Source organism: Zeus faber (genome assembly GCF_960531495.2).
Source record: "Zeus faber genome assembly, chromosome: 4".
Lineage (NCBI taxonomy): Eukaryota > Metazoa > Chordata > Actinopteri > Zeiformes > Zeidae > Zeus > Zeus faber.
The window spans coordinates 26,401,768-26,421,342 of record NC_137191.1 but is presented as its reverse complement, the minus strand read 5'-3'; the positions used below and the strand labels follow the sequence as shown (position 1 = coordinate 26,421,342).

Sequence of the window (19,575 nt, the reverse complement as noted above, 5' to 3'; positions counted from 1 at the left end):
GGGAGAGGAGAGATAGCGCGACTATAAATGAGTCGAAGGACAGATGAAGGGGATGGCAGGAGAGGCAAACAGAAAGACAGATGGGGGGAGTTTAAATGAGAGAAAGAGAGAGAGGGGGAGAGAGGGAGTCGGGCAGAGGGATGGAGAGAGTTAAAAGCAAGAGAGATGCTGTGTGTTATACAGCGCTCCCCCGCCCCCACCACCCAGCACCACCTCTGTCTTTGAGTTCCCACTATTCCATGCTGACCTTGGGGGTCAGTCAGAGGAAGGCAGCATTAATCAAACTGACGCCCGGGCTGAGGCGGATGATAGCACGCAGCAACCATCACAACAAACACCCCCCCCCCCCCCCCCCCCCCACACACACACACACACACACACACGCACGCACTACAACTTCCACGAGCACCACCCACCACCCGCCCGCCACTCCATCGCCAGCACACCCGTCTACCTGTCCCCTTATTCCCCCATTTTGTTCTCTCTCTCTCTCTCTCTCTCTCTCTCTCTCTCTCTCTCTCTCTCTCTCTGTATCTCGTTCTCTCTTTCTTTCGCCCTATTCTGTTTGCTTTCACTTCATGTGTTATTATTAATTTGCTCTATTTGTTTCTGTATCTGTCTCTCCCCTTTCCCGCCAACATTCATTCCTCCCCATCTCTCTGAGCATGAGCATGTCATTAGCATAGAATCCCTGCGTAGATCTGTGACTCCAAACAGCGAATAAACCTGTCTCCGCCCCGTGTTAATGGACTCCTAAATGCCAGCCCCGGGTGCAGGACGTGCCACCAACGTCGACACGAGACGGGGGAAATACGCGAGATGCCTCCTGGCCGGACTCGGACGTGTCGCCATCGATTTTCTTGCTTTGCTCCATGCGTCGGTGCATATTTTATGGAAATGTTTTTTCAGCGAGGCGGATAGCGACGTTTGTCTGAATGTACAGCGTGCATGTGATGTACTTATGTTGGGTAGGTATGTAGGGGGGGAAATGTCATTCGGTGCCAGATGTCTCGCACCGGCCTATTCACGGAGGTTTACCGTTGCCCTTTTCCTCTAATGTCAAACATAAATGCAAATGCTGCAGGACATCATTATTTACATGGTGGGGCATGGTGCTGACCTATAACTCAGGTCAACTCGGGTCAGACAGCCTGGCCGCAGCCTGGCCGCTGGGTGACCTGTGAGAAGCCTCATATCACAGGGAACTCACATTTTTAACACTTTGTAGTCGTGGCCTTCACCAGCGTTAACATAAACGTCACGTTTTATTTATTTTTGTGAGTAGCTTCTCGGCTGTAGCATACAAGCTACTGCCGAAAAGTGTCGATTCTAAGCTTGCCAAACAATACAACATTCATCTCTCTGAATCAGTGGTATGCAAACTGTGGGCTGCGCTTCCCTAGTGGGCCGCGGAGGAATTGCAAGAGGGGAGCTGCGAGAAAATGAAAGATAAAAAATATAATAATAATTGGACAAGGAGGAATAATATTGGATGGGGAGGGACGGGGTAGGGGAAGGGGTAGTTATTTTCATTAGTTCATTGAAAATAATACAATTTGTTCATATTTTAATTAGTTTTCTTTTTTTTTCTCATTATTGTAATTCATCATTATTATTAAATCATTATTTGTGCACCTTTCTGCATCCATTAGCATGTGGGAGTAGGCAATAAAAACCACACATAAATGTAACCACTCAACCTGGTTTACCAAATATTTTGTTTGTTTGCATATTTGTACTTTTTGGGAGGGGGGACGTCACGTCCTTGAAATCCTAGGGAGGCGAGCTCGGCAACGAGCTTTGCTGCTCTAAATGGATCGGTCGTGGAGATTCAATCATTTAAATTTGATGACGAATTCTTGCGTGCACAATGTGCGTAAAATTTTGTGATGCCGAAAGAAAAAAAATCTGTTATACATTTTGCCTTAACGTTGTCATTTGTTGACATAAAAACAAATTGAAAAAAGCTACCACTCCAATGTTATCAATAGATTTACTATTGTAAATTCTTTACTATAGAGTTTCTTTTTAAATTCATAAAAAATATAAATCTGACATGATCTAAAAAATTGTTTCATGAATCAAGTCAAGAGTGAATGTCTAGCCAAACGGCAAAAAAAAAGACCCAACACTCCAGAGGGTTAAAAAAATTCTCATTGCCACCTTTTTAAAGGGGTTCTGACCAGGTCCTTGCAGTGCTTGAAGTGCTTGATTTTTGTCCTCAGAAATGAAAGCACTGGGATACCTTGAAAATATCCCCTTTTGTGCTTGAAAAGGTCTTGGGGGAAAAGCACAATCATTGAAAACCTGCGATATTGTATTTTATCAAATCATAACCATATTTACTTTGACAACATAGATTAATCCAAGGAAATGTAAATGTAATCCCGCATGTTTGGAAATAGACACTTATAATAGTAGATGACAATGAGATTAATAACCGAAATAGCATATATATAATAGATATACAAATATAAATAATAGACAGGGATACTAAGATTGTATTATATTTGAATTCAAAGATTTTAAGATTTATAACTAATGTATTATGTTTGTTCTGCACAAAGAAAATTGTGCTTGAAAGTCCTTGAATTTAATTTTATAATGACAAAATAATAACCCAGTTATTAACATGTTGAATTTCTAGTTTAACCATGCGAGTTGGCATATATTTCCTGGCTGTTTGGGGGACTAAACAGCTCTGTCCGGTGGGATACCCCACCCCCCTCCATGCCTGACCCCACCCTTACCATACAAGTCCTCCTCCCGGCAGCCGGTGAAAAATAAAGTCAACAAGCAAGTGTGTACAATTCAATGTTCTGTGTCTGTGTGTATCACTCAGTTGAGACCGGTCGATGCTCCAGGGTCTGCGCTGATGTATCTGTCGTGTGCGTGTGTGTGTGTGTGTGTGTGTATGCGTGTGTACGCGCCCCGCTCCCGTGTTAATCTGCGACCGCTCCGCTGTGTTGATGATAGTATTGATCTGCTGAAGATCATGTGAAGGTCAGGGTGTGTTGTCTCTGTTTGGACGGCCTCTGTATTAATACACTGTCCGTCCCCCTCCGTCCACTTCATCTCTAAAGGACACGTCAGCCAGAGACCGCAACACAGGGAACAAACAACCATCAGGGAAGGGTTTGGTTCACGTGGAAGGACGGTGCAGAAAACGCTAATCCTGAATTACATTTTTTTTTTTTCCCACGTCCCTCCGCGCGGGTCATTCTAATCATTTCCGAATGATGAAACAGAAACTAGGCTTGTTAGCGCTTAATTATTCATTTGAAGCCATAAAGGCAATCAATTAAGCTTAAGTGTGCAATAAATCTGATTAACCAGTCAGTTCCCAAAACACCATCAAATCCATGCAGGTCTTATACCCTGGTAATGAGTTTGCAATGAGGGAGAAGGGGATGGGGCGAAATCCGGGCGGGGTGGCGTAGGGGGGGCTTACGTGCAAATGTACACAAACACATGCACTCGCGCACACATACGCAAACACAAAGACTGGTTCGTAAGCGACTATTGTGCCGGGTGCATTTTTTTTCCCGGGTGATAATTTGACGTGTTAGGTATCGGGAATGATAGATAAGCAGGGCTGAATGTATGCCAATGTTAAGGTCTGCGGCTTGCAACAAAATAAAGCAAGGTCATCAGGAAAATCCCGCCGTGTAATTAATAGAAGAATACATTACATAGAAAAAGCCGTGACGCACTTTGGGAAGGCTCATTAACTCAGAAAAACAGAAATGTTTTAAATGTCTGTGTGTTGACAATGAGAGTTGCTGATATGCAGCCCTGCGCATCAATTGGCCCGAATCTGCTCCCCGAATCTGTTCTCTGCCACCGCTATTTGTATCATTCCTCATTATTCTCTGACACGCTCGCTCTCCCCTGCATCCCTCCCACCCTCCCTCCCTCTCTCCCTCCCTCCCTCCCTCCCTCCCTCCCTCCCTCCATCTTTCACTCTCCCGCTCTCTCGCTGGCCTTTACCTGCTCGGTCGTCTCGGGGGAAATTACCACAGCGTGGAAATGCTGTCCTGCTGCACCGCAGAGTTCCTGTCTGCTCCGCCGCCGCCCATACAGCACACACACACACGCGCGCGCGCACGCACGCACGCACGCACGCACGCACACACACACTGGGTGCATATGCAAACACTACATATATACATATATGAATTCACTCACACAAAAACGTTCACACACACAAACAAAGTCCTGACTGCATCGGCTCACCCCAGCTCTGTCCCTTTACCGCCTGCCTCATACCATGTTTCTTTTTATTACTTCCCTTATACAGAATAATGTCCTCGGCACAGTACACGTGTTGCAATTTTTGTTGCCGTGGTCGGAGGTGCAGCATGCAACGTCGCAAATACACAAATATCCATAATGCGTCCATGCAAATCCACGCCTGCACCTTCCTTCACGGCGCCCCTGTCGTTGTGTGAGTGCGTACGGTGCCCGGACCTCCGCCGCTCGTCCTTGTGGCTGGACCAGAGCGTGCGGCGGCTCTGCATTGAACGGGTTATTACCGGTGTCTGTCTGGTCCACACAGCGCTAATGAGCGCTAATGGAAGGCTTCCATCTTTACACAGACTGTTCAGGTTACACCGCAACACCTCTCTACCTCTCTCTCTCTCTCTCTCTCTCTCTCTCGTCTCTTGTTGTTAGCGCGCAGGGGACCTTGGCTGCGCTGTCACCGCAAAGCTGTCCTTGCTCCCGCCACCCCCACCCCCTCAATCCCCGAGCGGTAGCCTGATAAACGTTGTGAGTTTATTTTTTCGTCCAGAGACTGGGCGGGGTCAGCGACTGAGTCCTTGTGATTTCACCCTCTCGCTTCAGCCTAAACCGATCGCCGAGCGGATGACGCTGCTCTCAAGCGACGCCGCTGTTGTCGTGACGTGTGTTCACCGCAACGCGACAGCCAGACGAGATGCTCCTAACTACCAATGTCGCTCAATGTCGACCATCATTTCGTCTTAAAATACCCGCGTTATCAAAGGGGAAAGTGTAGGATTTTATTTCGCAAACAAATTTATCCGACTTTGAGACGTCAAAATAATTGTCGGACAACATCTAGACCCTGGTAATCATCCTGAATTTCCCTCTTGTTTCACTTCAAAAGCTTTCAATGCAGAAAGTTGTTGCGATTTGAGAGACGATATCAATGGATTTTATTTAATTATTTGCAAAAACAGCTTCCATAACACAATCCAAGATTTTTTCGCTCCCTCATCACATTTTCAAGCCCTGCCCACAAGAACGCTGATCGGCGCGATGCAAACTACCGAGGCCACCGACGCCGGACCCTGAATCGCAGACAGATGTAGAACAGTGGGCGGGGCTGGCCATTCGGGGGCTGGAACCAGGCAACACTAGCGGTGTTATTTCCCAAGATTCTAACCCTTTACCTGCTGTGAGGAGGTTTTATTTATTTCGGTGTCGGGCTCCCTCTTCCCTGTCAGAATTAGCAGGATGACGGTACTTTTGCACATGCCTTTGGAAATGTCACTTTGAGCAGCCGTGGCAGCCGTGGCAGCCATGGCAGCGGCCCTGCCGTCTGCACTCTGATCACTCACATGCATTAAGTCCGGACTGTGGTCGACCGATTGCGTATTCATAATCAATACCGAAATCCCCCCCCTTCGCCCTACCCCACACCGATTCCTTCCACGTACCATTCCTCATTATGCCTCGGACAGAAACCTCTTCTTCCGGAGCCGGCAGCTGTCTGGGAGCGTGGCTTTAAAACCGAGATCTGCTTTTCTAATTTTTTGTTCATTATTTGGCTGACTGGCTGGCTGCTGTTGAGAATTATTTCTATCTCTCTATCTGTCTGTCTGTCTGTCTGTCTATCTGTCTATCAATCTATCTATCTACGTACCTATCTATTGAATACTGTGCACATGTAACAATGTGAACATTGGGGATGTGTGTGTGTGTGTGTGTGTGTGTGTGTGCGTGCGTGCGTGCGTGCGTGCGTGCTTGTCTGGTGGTCTCCAGCGGTGGGTTTGGAAATTAAAGCCTTGCGCGCCGCACGATCAGACCGGAATTGAAACAAAAGGGAAAGAGGGGATCCTCTGAAGAAGACAAAAAAGACAGACAATAAAGGAGAGGGAGGGAGAGGCCGGGGAAGGATGAAGGAGGAGAAGCACATTGTCAGAGGGAGCGAGCGAGCGTGGCGTCTCCCACACCTCTGGGCGGGTTGCTATCAGAATGTCAGGCGGACCTTTCCCATTGGCTCCCCCTCTGTCAGCAGTCTGCCTAAATGTGAAAGCAATTAGGGAAATTGGCCGAGTCAAAGAAGCATCCGCCAGACACCTAAAAGAATAGTGCTGATGAGTTGAGGAGTCGCACGCCCGCACGCCCGCACGCACGCACGCACACACACACACACACACACACACAATCACAGAGTATTTTCCTTCCCCTCATTTACATACATACGCCCCCCCCCCCAACCTCCTCGGCCCTCTTCCCTTTGTTCTCAGAGCTGTCGTTTCATCTTATAGGTGTCAGACGTGCTTTTCGGCACACGGATTTCCATCTCTCTTCCTTCTCTGGTGACATATCGGCGATTAGAGCGACGGATGAGAGGGCTGTATATTTGTGAATCATCGCCGCCCGCGGTTGTGGGTTTTTTTTATGCATTTTTACATTGGCATAGATATTGATTATGAGTTTGGTATTTTTCGGCCACCTCCGATGCGGTTTTAGCCGATCGCCCTCAACCCCGGACTGTTATCGGCTCTAAACTACATTTCCCTTCGAGCATCTCCCAGTGCTCCCATCTCCTCCGCTCACCTCTCTTAACCCCGACTATGGAACATCTGCTTTCTCCGTTCAGTAGGACCGTGCAGTTTTAATAGCTCTGGGCATATTGCCTTGAAAAGGAGGCGGGGGGGTCTCTTTTCCTAGGGCCCCTGGCTTTCTCATTAGCAGTCTCTCCCTGTGATGTACGAGAGCCTGCAGCTCCACTGTGAGGGCTCTCGCTGGTCAGCCTTCCCCTTTGTGGACCACAGCCTTAACCTGTTCCCACAGCAATGAGTGTGTGTGTGTGTGTGTGTGTGTGTGTGTGTGTGCGTGTGCGTGTCTGTGCGCGGGCGTGTACGTATCGGTAATTTCCATGAGAATGGGGCCGGGAGAGAATGGACGGGGGCCGCATTCCCTTCCTCTGAGCCGGCTGAAGACGCGGTTCAGGGGTCAGCGAGGCGACCGCATCCATCACTCGCTGAATAGCCTGGAATTAACACCCCGGGTTTGTGAACATCATGTGATCACAAGATTCTTCCGGAAAAGGTTATCTCGGGTAAAAATAACCTGCCACATTCCCTTAAGACTTCAGTCTGGATGGGTTTTCTGAAATGAATTTTATGATGCGATCCTTCCAAATAGAGGTATTAAATCACACCTTATTTATAGGACTGTATCACTGTGCAGGCACTGTGCTGTTCCGGGTGTCACGTTAGGTTGCTTCATACCATCGGAACTTTTCATAAATCCGACTGCTGCAAACAAATGGACAGAAAACAGTTTGACGAGGAGAGTGAAGCCTCCGAAAGATCTGCTTAAAATCAGCGAGGGCTATTAGCTCCCTGCCTCAGCAATTACGTTGGACATGTGATTTGCCTGCCCGTCACTTCTGGAGACGCAAGACCCGTGAACGATCCGTTCGTAGCGAACGAATATTTTTATTTGACTCAGGAGTCTGGAGTCACACAGGCAAAATAGTGGGCAAGCGAGTGAGTCGTTGAATCCGAAACTGAAAACAGTTAGTGAGGACTAAATGAAAGCCAGAGGCATTTGGCATGATTCATATTGAATGCGACGGACTTACCCTTTCACATATTTTTGTCGTTGACACTCTGTCGCCTCTGCGAACGTAAATCACTTTGAGAGAACTCGGCGAAAAGATCTTCTGCCGTCCACGGTTGGCAATCAACAATTTCGACAAAATCAAATGAGATACTAATTTTTTATTTTCTTCTTTTCTTTGGTGGGGGGGGGGGGGGGGGGGGGGGGGTCCGTGTCCCAACGGGTCGAACCATCTCTTCGAACGAATCTTTTTTTTTCCTTCTTCTTCTTTCCACTTACTGTCTCGCCTCGACCGAATCTGAAAAAAAGAGTCAAACCTTTCATCGCTAAAGTTCTCCGTGTGAGGGCGGGGCTTTGGGGGAGGGGGGGGGGGGGCGGCGCTCTGGGATTCTATTGGTGGGCCGGCTGTCACGTGGGCCAGCTGAACACCCATTGGTCCGTTTCGCGAGCCGCTCGGTCTCCCCCGGAGGAGAGAGAGGCGGTGTTGTCAGTTTGAACAAAATGGCTGCGAGGTCGCTGTCAAACACAGCTCACTGAGCCGCCCGCAATGACCGTCCGCTCCTGCGTTTGGAATTTTCGAGAATGTAATTTCCCCCGGATTGTTTTTTGCAACGCGCGTTATTCGCGGTAGCCGGCGCGTCGCTGGGATGCGGTTGCTGCCCTGCTAGCGACCCGAACCAACCCGTTTCTTTTGCACTTTAAAACTAGTCGGCCAGCTGGCTGACGCAGTCTGCGACTCACTGAAAAAAAAAAATAACAACAACAACAACTATCTTTTAATTTCTGTCATTTGTAAAAAAACAACAAAAAAAACAACCAACTTGCTACGGTTGATGACTTCACGCCAACTAGCTGGCTGACATCATTTTTAGCTGCTTTTTCGAATCAATTATTCCAGTACGTTTTTCTTTTTGTTAGCGGTGCTTCGTTTTCCCTATAATATCGTGTGTTGGTCTAAATCGTCAAGTCATTGCTGTGTCTGCATCTGGCTGTCCAAGCCAACGTTTACCTCGGTATTTGGTCGCCCGTTCGGGTGATCTGCCTCCGCACTAAAAAAAAAAAAAAGACTGATCGTGGTCCATCTCTACGGGTACTGTGAGGAGAAGATGCTTTTCTGCGGGGTTCTCTGCCATACGACCCCGCGTTGAAAGCTGCCAAAGCTGTTGTTCCAGGTGAGTTCGGATTTAAATGCAAATACATGTATACGCTGCTTTGTTTTTCACCGTCTGGTAGCCCGCCACTTGCATTGGCAACCCCTCCACACACACACACACACACACATTTTTCCGTGTCTAATTGATCGAGATGATATTTGACTTGACCCAAAAAATTCCAGTGAATCCCACATCGAAGGTATATGCAGTACAGTAACACAGTAACGTGTCTGATGGACTGCAGAGTATTTACTGGATCTTTTAGTCGATTAATTAATTCACCCACTGTAAATATTCGATTTTTCAATATTTGTTTATTTATCATTGCCATTTGCACACACCTCTTTGGATATTTTGCTTCCCCGTTGCGCGCGTTGTAAATACTGTCTATTACAGATCTGCACGCATGTGAACATTTTTGCCCAAATTGTGATTTGCTTTTCATTTTGATTTGCTTCATGCCCCGTGCCAACTGATAGTCACTGACAACCGGAACTGAATTGAATTCGATTTCATCCTATGTGCAAGCGCACTTGGCCCTTAAAGCCCGATTCCGATTGGAAACGTGCTGGTCGGCGTTATATCACCGCTGCTCTGTGATTGGTCGAGCCACGCCAGATTGGATCCAGTGTGTGAGTAATGTTATGTCGGGCTCCTCAAGTGACTGAGCTCCAAGGTATTCTGGAGATGTTTTGTTTGTGCTCATTGAACGTCAGTGGACCCGGTGTGATCAGTTAGACTGCGCCATTGTAGTGTTGTTTCCTTAAGGCGATGGTAGATGGAGAGTATCCTTTTGAAGTCTTTCCCTTCAGGTTTCCTCGTGTGGTGATCCGACAAGCAAAACAATCAGGATTGGGCAAGATATCGTCTGGGATTTTGGTTGTTGTAATATCGCGAGATAAATGTTGTCTTGGAGGCGGCGTTACAGTATAGGAACTTCATGGACTGTTCTAGCTGCTGTGATAATTGCCTGCTTGGTCATAATATCCTCATTACTCAGGATTGTTTGTCAGATATTTCTCGGCAAAGCACCAATTGTCATCCCCCAAAATATGATCAAATTATTGTTCGTGTCGAGGGTTCGGACCAAAAATATTGTGGTACTTTTTGCAACATCACCGAGCCCAAGAGACAATTTCTTTGCCACATGAATGCATTGTTATCAGGCGTTCAGCTAAAACCCCACTGCACATATCCTGAGAAATTGTAGCTGCATCCACGCCCCCCCACCCCGTATTCTGCGATACAGCCGAGGGGTTGCGATTTGACTGTCGCCTTTGGTTGTAACAGCCCCCTGTCTCCCTTGCCGTATCCTGTCCCCAGGCGCTGGAGTATGGCTTTTAATATCCCAGCAGCGTCTTAATTGAAGAACATAATTTTTCCGTTCACTTTCTTCCCCTCCCTGACATCTCTGTCATCGTCTTATCTCCATCGTCACACACCATGGAGGCAATGAAATTTAAAAAAAAAAAATGCTCCCTGGGAAGTGTGTGTGTGTGTGTGTGTGTGTGTGTGTGTCTGTGTCTGTGTCTGTGTCTGTGTGTGTGTGTGTGTGTGTGTGTGTGTGTGTGTGTGTGTGTGTGTGTGTGTGTGTGTGTGTGTGTGTGTGTGTGTGTGTGTGTGTGGTGTTAGTAGGAGTGTGACTACTACAAAAAATAAGCCACTGTGCAATGGTGTGGAGTGTTTGTTCATATGGAAGCGTCTACAAGGTATAGGTTTTCCTTTTGCTGAATTTACTGGTCACTCCACAGCAGAAAATGCTTAGCAGGCTTTCTGCAGGACAGAGTGACCATTAATGTCAAGCCCAAGGCCCCAGCAGTTGGTTAATGTTCTGCAGTTGTTAATCAGGTCTGGGGCTGCCCCTTGCGCCCCCTAGAAGTCCAGCTGACACACACACACACACACACAGCCTGGTTCTTAGCCAGGGCCATGGTCCAGACCTCAACACACCCATCTTTTCAGCAGGCGAGGTGGGGTGGGGAGGGGGGGGGGGGGGGGGTGGTGGTGGTGTGTGTGTGTGTGTGTGTGTGTGTGTGTGTGTGTGTGTGTGTGTGTGTGTGTGTGTGTGTGTGTGTGTGTGTGTGTGTGTGTGTGTGTGTGTGTGTGTGTGTGTGTGTGTGTGTGTGTGTCTAAGTGAAAAGGGAGATGGTGGATGAGGGTGCCGGCTTTTTCTTGAGTGCCATACGGTCTGCTTTGCCCTTCCCAGACACGGTGCGTTCAGCACCATAGCTACTGGTACCCAAGCAAGTGATTGGATTGGGGGCATAACGGCAAAGTTTGTGTATGATGTATAGGCATTGGGCAACATTTGGGGTCTTGGAGGGGGGGGGGGGGGGTTATAAAGACGTCAGCTTTTCAGCCCATCTTTTTTGATCCTCCTTCCAAATGTTTTAGCCCGGGGGTTAGTATGGAGCCTTACTGCTGCAGAATGTTTGAACTGGATTGTCTTAAATCGTCTGCTAGGACAAGAGGCTAAGACTTGAAATGACATCTTTATTAGCCAATTTTCATTCCACCGCAAGCAAACATATTCTCATGAAACAACATCAATTCTTTTGTCCTAACAAAATGACCCACAAGCACAAGACCCGCAAAGACCTTTTTCACTTTCCCTCCAGACCTAGGGATAAGAAAACAAGGCTGCAGGCTGTTGGCAGTGTGGTGTTTGTTTTCATCATAATGTAATGTAGTTTGCTGCCGTAGCCTGGCAGACATTGGCAAACCTGCATTGCACTAAATAGGAACAACATGGTTGTCCGCGTGAAGGGGAACCTGGAGCTGTCTGACCCTAAACGGACAAAAGCTGAGCACCAACCTAATCCTCAGGTTCCTGTTATTAGCCTTCTTTCCACTGCAGGTTGAACTAGTGACGCACAAGGCCTCACACCCACTCTTCCCGGTACAGCCTATGTTTCAGCTTGTGTTACCACCAAAGCAGAAATTCTTCATGGGGCTGTGTGGTGATATTATTATCTCTGTAAGGGCTATCGTAGTGTAATGAAATTAAGATGTCTGAGTTTGATTTGGACAAACTAGTGACAATGATAGTCTGATATTATACCTGACCTCATACCTTGCCCTAGCCATTATATTGCCATGAACCTCAGCTAGATTCTTTAACTGTTTAAATTATTCCAATTATAATGATACAGATACCATGATGTATGTCAGAATAATACAGCCATCTTGATATGTCCATATTGTGTGAAAGGTTCCCTATAGTTAAGCATAAGAAATGATTCCATATCAGCTAGTTCTAGTTGAGCATCTTTCCATTCTCTATAATAATTTACCTTCTTACCTCAAGGAAAGGCTTTACTTCCAAATAAACTAACCGTTTTTTTGTTTTTTTCATTTTTACTATAACAACTTTTATTATTGTTTTTTTGTTTTTTGTTTTGTTTTGTTTTTAAGTCGCGTGTCCCACACATTTCGAGTTGACTCAGGCTGCGGTGACTCCCACTGAGGTTGTGCTTGGGAAAAGTGGCTTGTGCCATCTATCATGTTTCCCAGTCATTGACCTTTGCCCCGGCCCGGCCACGCGACTTACTAAGCTGTGATTACGAGGCTTTTAAAACAACTGGCACAGTTCTGAAAGATAACACGCTTAATACGTCTGCAGGGTGCTGCTACCCCAGCACAGGGTGTGTGTTTGTGCGTGCATGTGGCTGGGTGGCTGGGTGCTTGTGCGTGCATGGGGGGGTGTTGACAGTGAAATCAACTGGACTCAACAAGAGGCTGTCTGCCAGACCATTACCCTCTCTCTTCTCCTCTCTATAGAGGGCCATGTCTAAGCTAAGCCAGGGTGGGGAGGCTGAATGCTTGTTAGACAGCTGCTGTCTGGTGTGGTCCTAAGTGTATTGTACTTAACAAATTGGTGTTTGTACTAGTGCTGGGTATTTGTACTTAATACCCTTTTAAGGTATTGACCAAAATAACTCAATACCAAGTAGTATCGAAAATTCTCCAGTCAAACGATACCTGCATTCGATCCTTTTTGTAACCAGATCTAGAAACAAAATGACTATTCGTATGGTTTTGCTCGCAGCCAATCGCCGCAAAAGTTTTTCGATTTAATGGGATGTGTGATAGGCTCACTAACGCAGCTTCAACAGTCTGTTAAAGGATAGGTTCAAAATGTTTCAATATCAATAGTGAAAGAGCTTTTCCTCGCTGTAATCATTCCTCCTGTACTTATTTGTTTAAAATTACACTGCCCCAATACGCCATTGTACAGTTTTCCACTGTAATTGAATTAATATTTAAATGATTTCAACACTTAAAAAATGTATTTGTGTAAAAATCATTTGGATGGGGAGGAGTGGTGGCATCTTATGCAACTGAATGCTTCCATTCACATGATGGGTATAGTAGAAGTAAAAAGGTATTGAATGAAGGACTCTATTGGTATCGGTATCACTTTAAGGGTACTGGTATTGTTACTGTTATTGTATTTTTTTTTTTTTTTTAACAATACCCAGCCTAAGTGCGTCGATGTGTGTAATAGACGTGTGTTCCTCTATTAGCAGTTGGACAGCCAGGACGCAAGTGGAACGATCACCCAAAAAGCAAACAGAATAAATTCAGAAAACAGAATATTCCCTTATACTTCCAAGTGCTCAGCAGGACTCTTGACACTCGGGTTTTTTCTCTGTGTGTTGTTTGCGTTTGTAAGAAGGTTCTATAAGTCAAGGAGACAATTGAATACCATGTATCTCCTTCTAGTGGTATATCAATGTCATGAAAGTAAGCTATTGTGATATATTTTAGTTCTATAAATTAATGATGACCCAACGTATGACAATCTTCTCGCAACACAAGGTTTAGAGGTTTCATTTGGGAGAAAAATCAAAAATGTCCAATATTCTGATATATGCAAGAAAAACAAAAATGCTTCATGTTCCATGTTGCACATTGGTCCTGGTATGGTCCGATAGTTCTATCTGGTGTTTTGTGTGCAGCTGTGTGGATGCCCAACACCCCCCCACTCCCCTCTCGATCCAGGGGAGGGCTGGAGAAGAAAAGAGGGGCGGGAAGGAGGAGTGTGGTTGGGGAGGGAGGGGGTGGGGGGTCAGCTCTACAGGGGCCCTAGCAGGGTTAACTCCGTCCAGGGTGGGAGCTCGGAGGTGGGGAGGCGGAGCGAGGTGCTGCCTGTAAGCGTTGGCGGTGGTCCAGGGGAATGTCCAGCACTCCGAGGCCCCTCCATTATGTGTCGCCTAATTGGAGAGGCATGGAGGGAGAGGGAGGGAGGGAGAGAGAGGGCGAGCGAGCGAGGGAGATCTGCTTTATGTAATGGCCCCTTCCCTTGCAGCACCAAAAAAATGGACAAAGGTTTACTTTATAGAAGGAATACCTCAAAGAATGGCCGACCTGCGAGATAAATCAGGCGGAAAGGTTTGCCGAATTGCACCGCAGAATCCCGCCGTGCACTATAAGGTGGGATTCTATCATCAACTGTAATTGTTCTTGATGTATTTTGTGCCGTTACGTAACACAAAACAAGCGGCGGCGATGCTCGCTAAGCCCTTGGTTAGAGCTCTGTAAACAGTGTTTGCCCGCCCCACCTAGTCCTACATCCAGGCCAAGGCTTATACTAGTAAGCACTCCACTTTCTCCACTCGTCGGGTCGGACTCTATTATCATGTGGATGTAACGTGAAGTGAAGTCAGAAGTGTTTATTTTTACTGTGTTTGCTGTGCAGAGTCTTCAGGAGCGCTTTTCAGAGCCCACTGAGATTCGTGTTAGGCATGCTCCAGGACGCTGCTGCTGTCACACTCTTTCTCTCTCTCTCTCTCTCTCTCTTTTATTTTTATTAAATTATATTTTTTGCTTGTTTTGTTTCTGGATTATTGTAGCACAAAAATAGCTGGGCTGTCATTTCACAGCATAGTTGGCTTGACTGGTAGGAAAATGCTTATTAACTTGGGATCAAATAACTTGTCTTGCCGAAATGACGACTGGTCAGTATTTCCTAAACTGGGTAAAATGAATTTAAATGCTGGTGTCTGGACATGGCGGTGAAGGGGCCTTGTTCCAGGTTTTCAAATGTTCAAACCCAGCAAAATATTTGCAACACCCCTTCACCGGCCTCAAACAAGGCTTGCTTAAGGTTTCACCAAATTTCTGACCCCCTCCAAAAATTAAGTGATCCTTTTTTCTCCCTGTTGTCTTTATTTCAACGCTCCTCTGTATTGAGAAGGTATTGAACAGAGAGGCGGACGATCTCTCTGTCTGTCTGTCCGCTTCACCAAGTCTGCTCACTCTCACTCTTCCTCACGCCAGAGCTTCCTCAGTTCCCTCGACTAGTACTAGTTTTTTCCTCTTTAAAGGGCCTAATGTTGTTTTTGCCTCGTCCTGTGTGTGTGTGTGTGTGTGTGTGTGTGTGTGTGTGTGTGTGTGTGTGTGTGTGTGTGTGTGTGTGTGTGTGTGTGTGTGTGTGTGTGTGTGTGTGTGTGTGTGTGTGTGTGTGTGTGAAGGTGATCAATGTCAGAGTAACCTTGAAGGGATGTAACCTCACAACGGGTCTGTTTCCCTCGCCCGTGTGCTTGCGTGCACGCACTTTGCTGCTGTCAGGTCTGTTTAGTTTGGCGTTGCTGCTTTTGATAGTTTGAAGGGCAGCAGCAGTCAAAGGCAGAAAGACTACTCAGGTCTATTGGCTGTGTGTGTGTGTGTGTGTGTGTGGCCTTGAATCTCCCTTTTCTTTTTTTTTTTTTTTTATCAGCCTCTGTTAAACCAGTCTCTTCATCGATCCATCAGTGAATGAGCAAGCGTAAATAAATTTTTTCGGTCCACTTAAAATGATTACCCTGGATCTAGATGTGACCTGTGTGGCCTCCTGCTTGACGAAACCAAAGAAGTTTAGCCTTGTCCAAAGGCCTCTTAGATTTTAATTTTCTCCTTTCTTTATATGAGTGATATCGATGAGATGGTTCACTAAAAAACGACATATATGCATTGAATGCTTAGGAGTGTGTGTGTGTGTGTGTGTGTGTGTGTGTGTGTGTGTGTGTGTGTGTGTGTGTGTGTGTGTGTGTGTGTGTGTGTGTGTGTGTGTGTGTGTGTGTGTGTGTGTGTGTGTGTGTGTGTGTTGTATTACAAATTTTCCTGGTGAAAGTTACAGGAGGATATAAAATATAAACACAATAATCATTGCTAAGTTATCATCATTGACGGTCTTCCATGCTATGTTCAAACTTCTAGAGAAACTTTTCAGTTGCTTCACTTGAGCTTTGCACACGGCACACGAGGGGGATGGACAGTCCATTAAACACATGGGGGATTTCTTCTGTGTGTCTTTTTATTATTATTATTATTATTATTATTATTATTATTTGTAGTTAATTAATTATTTGATCGTACCGTCACAGCCATAGCCAAGACTAACACTACAGTAGCTAACACTTTATTCATCCCTGGGGGGAATTCAGATTTTACAGCAGCAGAGGTTGACAGAACAATGCAAGTTAAGACAAAAGATAACAATGAAGTAAGATGTATTTATGTATTTACATATCTTTAAACAGATTTACAGCACTTGTCAGCGCAATGTGGACAGGTGGCGGTATGCTGAAGTTAAGTGTGTATTCTGTTACATTAACCTAAATATAAATGTGTATACCCTATCCTAAATGCATGTATTTAATATACTTATAATAAGAATTGGACCGATGCCACATTTTTCGGTCCGATGACGAGGCAGATTTTGGAGAGTCAGATTACCGATGTTTTGACTGATATTTTGTCAACTTTTGTCCAAATGTTCCAATCAATTTGAAAAACCTATATTTCATTAAAGTTTCTATATTTGAGAACATTTCCCTTATAAGCAAACAAATAAATAAAAATAACACAAAAAATGTAAAATATTATATGAAATTCTGAAAGTATTTTTTATTTTTTTCCGAGTTACAGTAAATGCATTATCACTTCGGAAACTAATAACTAACTCAGAGTTTCCCGTCACTTCCTGCTGTCTCTCGACCCGATACCGACTTGGAGCACTTTCTAATCCGCCTGAACCGGAGAGCCCTGTCCGCGTCTTCTTACGTGATGCCACTAGTTAAAGCACGAGTGGTATCGCGGACAGCATGGTTCTCTCGGACGGATAACAAAAAATACTAAAATGGGTCGCCAAATATACTTTGGCTGCCGTTAGTATACCTTAACTGCCCACCCAAGTAAAGTCTATGTGGGAAGCACTGTTAAATATACATATATTAGGTAGTTTTATGAGCGGTTTTAATGACTACCAGGGTGAGGGAGGATAATTACTAGAGGCCATTCATTATATTAGTGTTTACTCCATAAGAATTTGGACTTCTTGTCTGAGGTTTACCACACAGCCCTGGAGACATAATACAAACACGCCGTAAAAAATGCGGAGCGCACGCAATCAGGCGCACACAGACACACACCAGCACAAAGCAGCCCCCTAAACAGGCACGCAGACCACGAGACAGTTCCCTAAATTCAATAAGCCTCGGCTCGCTGGCTGGCAGAGTGCGGGCCTGCTTGGCCTTGCGGATTGTGTTGTTTTTCCCTATTTAATGAGCTGCCAACAAGCTCAAGTTTCATATCAACTTGGCAGAGGAAGCCGGCAAAACACTAAGAGCTAATTTTCTGGTGGGGAAACTTCAAAGCCGGTTATTTTTAGCCCCCCGCTATCATTGACGCTCTCTCGCTTGCTCTCCCCATCTCTCTCTCTCTCTCTCTCTCTCTCTCTCTCTCTCTCTCTCTCTCTCTCTCTCTCTCTCTCTCTGACTTCTATGCCCTATCTTGCACACCTCTTATTTTCCCCATCCATCCACCCACTGGGCGTCCGGATTCCTGGATGTGCAGTAATTCCCGATGAGGTGGCGCCGCCCAAAGACAGAGACTTGGCGATTCCCTCTGACTGACGACCATGACTTTGGACGCCAACACACTCTCGCACTCGCTTTTCGTCGCCCTCTTCCTCTGCGATCTTGCACGGTGTGTGTTGTGGGAGCGGCGGGCCATCGAAACACGTGAAGCCTCTCTCTCTCTCTCTCTCTCTCTCTCTCTCTCTCTCTCTCTCTCTGTCTTGGGTTTCAATTGCGCTGCCTCTTGTCACCGAAACCGGCCAATAAAGCCACCTTAACGCTAATTGTCCATAAGTGTTATCGTGCGGCCATGAAATTACGACTATGATGACAACGGAAATCAATTTCCCCTCAGTTTCAGCTCTAGTATCACCGCAAATTTAATGGAAATGAATGATGATCCGGCTGATCACGTCAAAGGGAGTTTTATCAGAGAACTAGTTTCGTTGTTGAGTGACGAACGGCAAAGTGTGCCATTCTGAATTTCTTTTTCTTTAACATTTTTGGGGAAGTTTATTTTATTATTTTGTAGGGAGAGACAGGAAATGGGGGTAGAGATAGGGAGAGACACAGCAAATGACCAGGACACCCCCCATTCTAAATTTCTATATGTATATTGTTTTAATTGTCCCTGTCCTGATAATGATGCCTCCATATCTCCAATATTCCTCCATTGCTCCTGGCTATAATTTGTCATGTTTCTCTCTCTCCGCCTCATCACGCTCTGTTGCACCCCCACCCCCTTTCATCCCCAGGTACTAGCTATCGAGATGCACAGGTTTTTCCACACACACTACACCTCCACTCCTCCCACCCCACCTCCCCCCAAACCCTCCCTCGCTCCCTATCTCCTTGTCTGCCAGCCTGGATAGTGCCGCACTTTGGTTGGTTTCCCTTCTTGTTTTTCTCCTGTAACTCCTCTTCTCTCCAGTGAGGATTTCCCCCCCCCCACCCCCCCCCCCCCCCCCCACCGTGTGCCCCGGCTGCCTCTCCGGTTGCTGTCGTTCTTAATTGGTGTTGCGCTGCCTTTGCTTTCATCCTCCTCTTTTCTTTTTTTCCTCCCTCTATTCCCGCCCCGTCTCTCCTCCTCCTCCTTCTACCCCTTTCTCGCTATCCCTGGCGGAAGATGACAGGCATCAGACTGCGTCCACATCAAACTGCTGTGTGTGTGTGTGTGTGTGTGTGTGTGTGTGTGTGTGTGTGTGTGTGTGTGTGTGTGTGTGTGTGTGTGTGTGTGTGTGTGTGTGTGTGTGTGTGTGTGTGTGTGTGTGTGTGTGTGTGTGTGTGTGTGTGTGTGTGTTGTCCCAGCCTCTCTCTCTCCGTTGCTGTAAAATAATCTGTGATTCTTCCTCTGGTGTGGCTCAGCAGGGAGCTGAGCCACACCAGAGGATTCAGAAAGAGCGCCGTCCTCCTGCACCATGTGTTCGATATCACAGAGAGAGAGAGACTCGGGCCATTGTTAATGTTATCACCAGGCTGCTGCTGCTGCTATTAACAGAAGTGTTAGTGTTCACCATAAATACAGATATTGGTATCGGTCTAAAAATGATATCTGTACTTCGCTGGGAAAGTAATGGATCAGATCATGTGGTGAACAATGTTTTTTGTTTTTTGTTTTTTTGTGCATTTCAAGTTAATTCAGTCCATTCCTATTTACTTATGTTGTTTGGGGGAATGGTGTGGGGGTGCCCCCAAATGTAATTCCTTCTAGTTGTCTATTTTGTTAATGTTGGCCTTGGCCTTCACCAGTCCCAGCACTGTAT

The 19,575-nt window shown here is 46.2% G+C and overlaps 1 protein-coding gene across 1 annotated transcript in view; it reads left to right on the top strand.

Annotated features, from left to right (window-relative positions):
* Positions 1–8,815: 8,815 nt before the first annotated feature.
* The window catches only part of tnrc6c2 (trinucleotide repeat containing adaptor 6C2), a gene marked incomplete at its 3' end in the record, with an annotated part of 51,486 nt that continues 40,726 nt past the window's right edge, over positions 8,816–19,575 (top strand). The window contains exon 1 of the mRNA XM_079999791.1: positions 8,816–8,990. The remainder of the gene's footprint in view (positions 8,991–19,575) is intronic.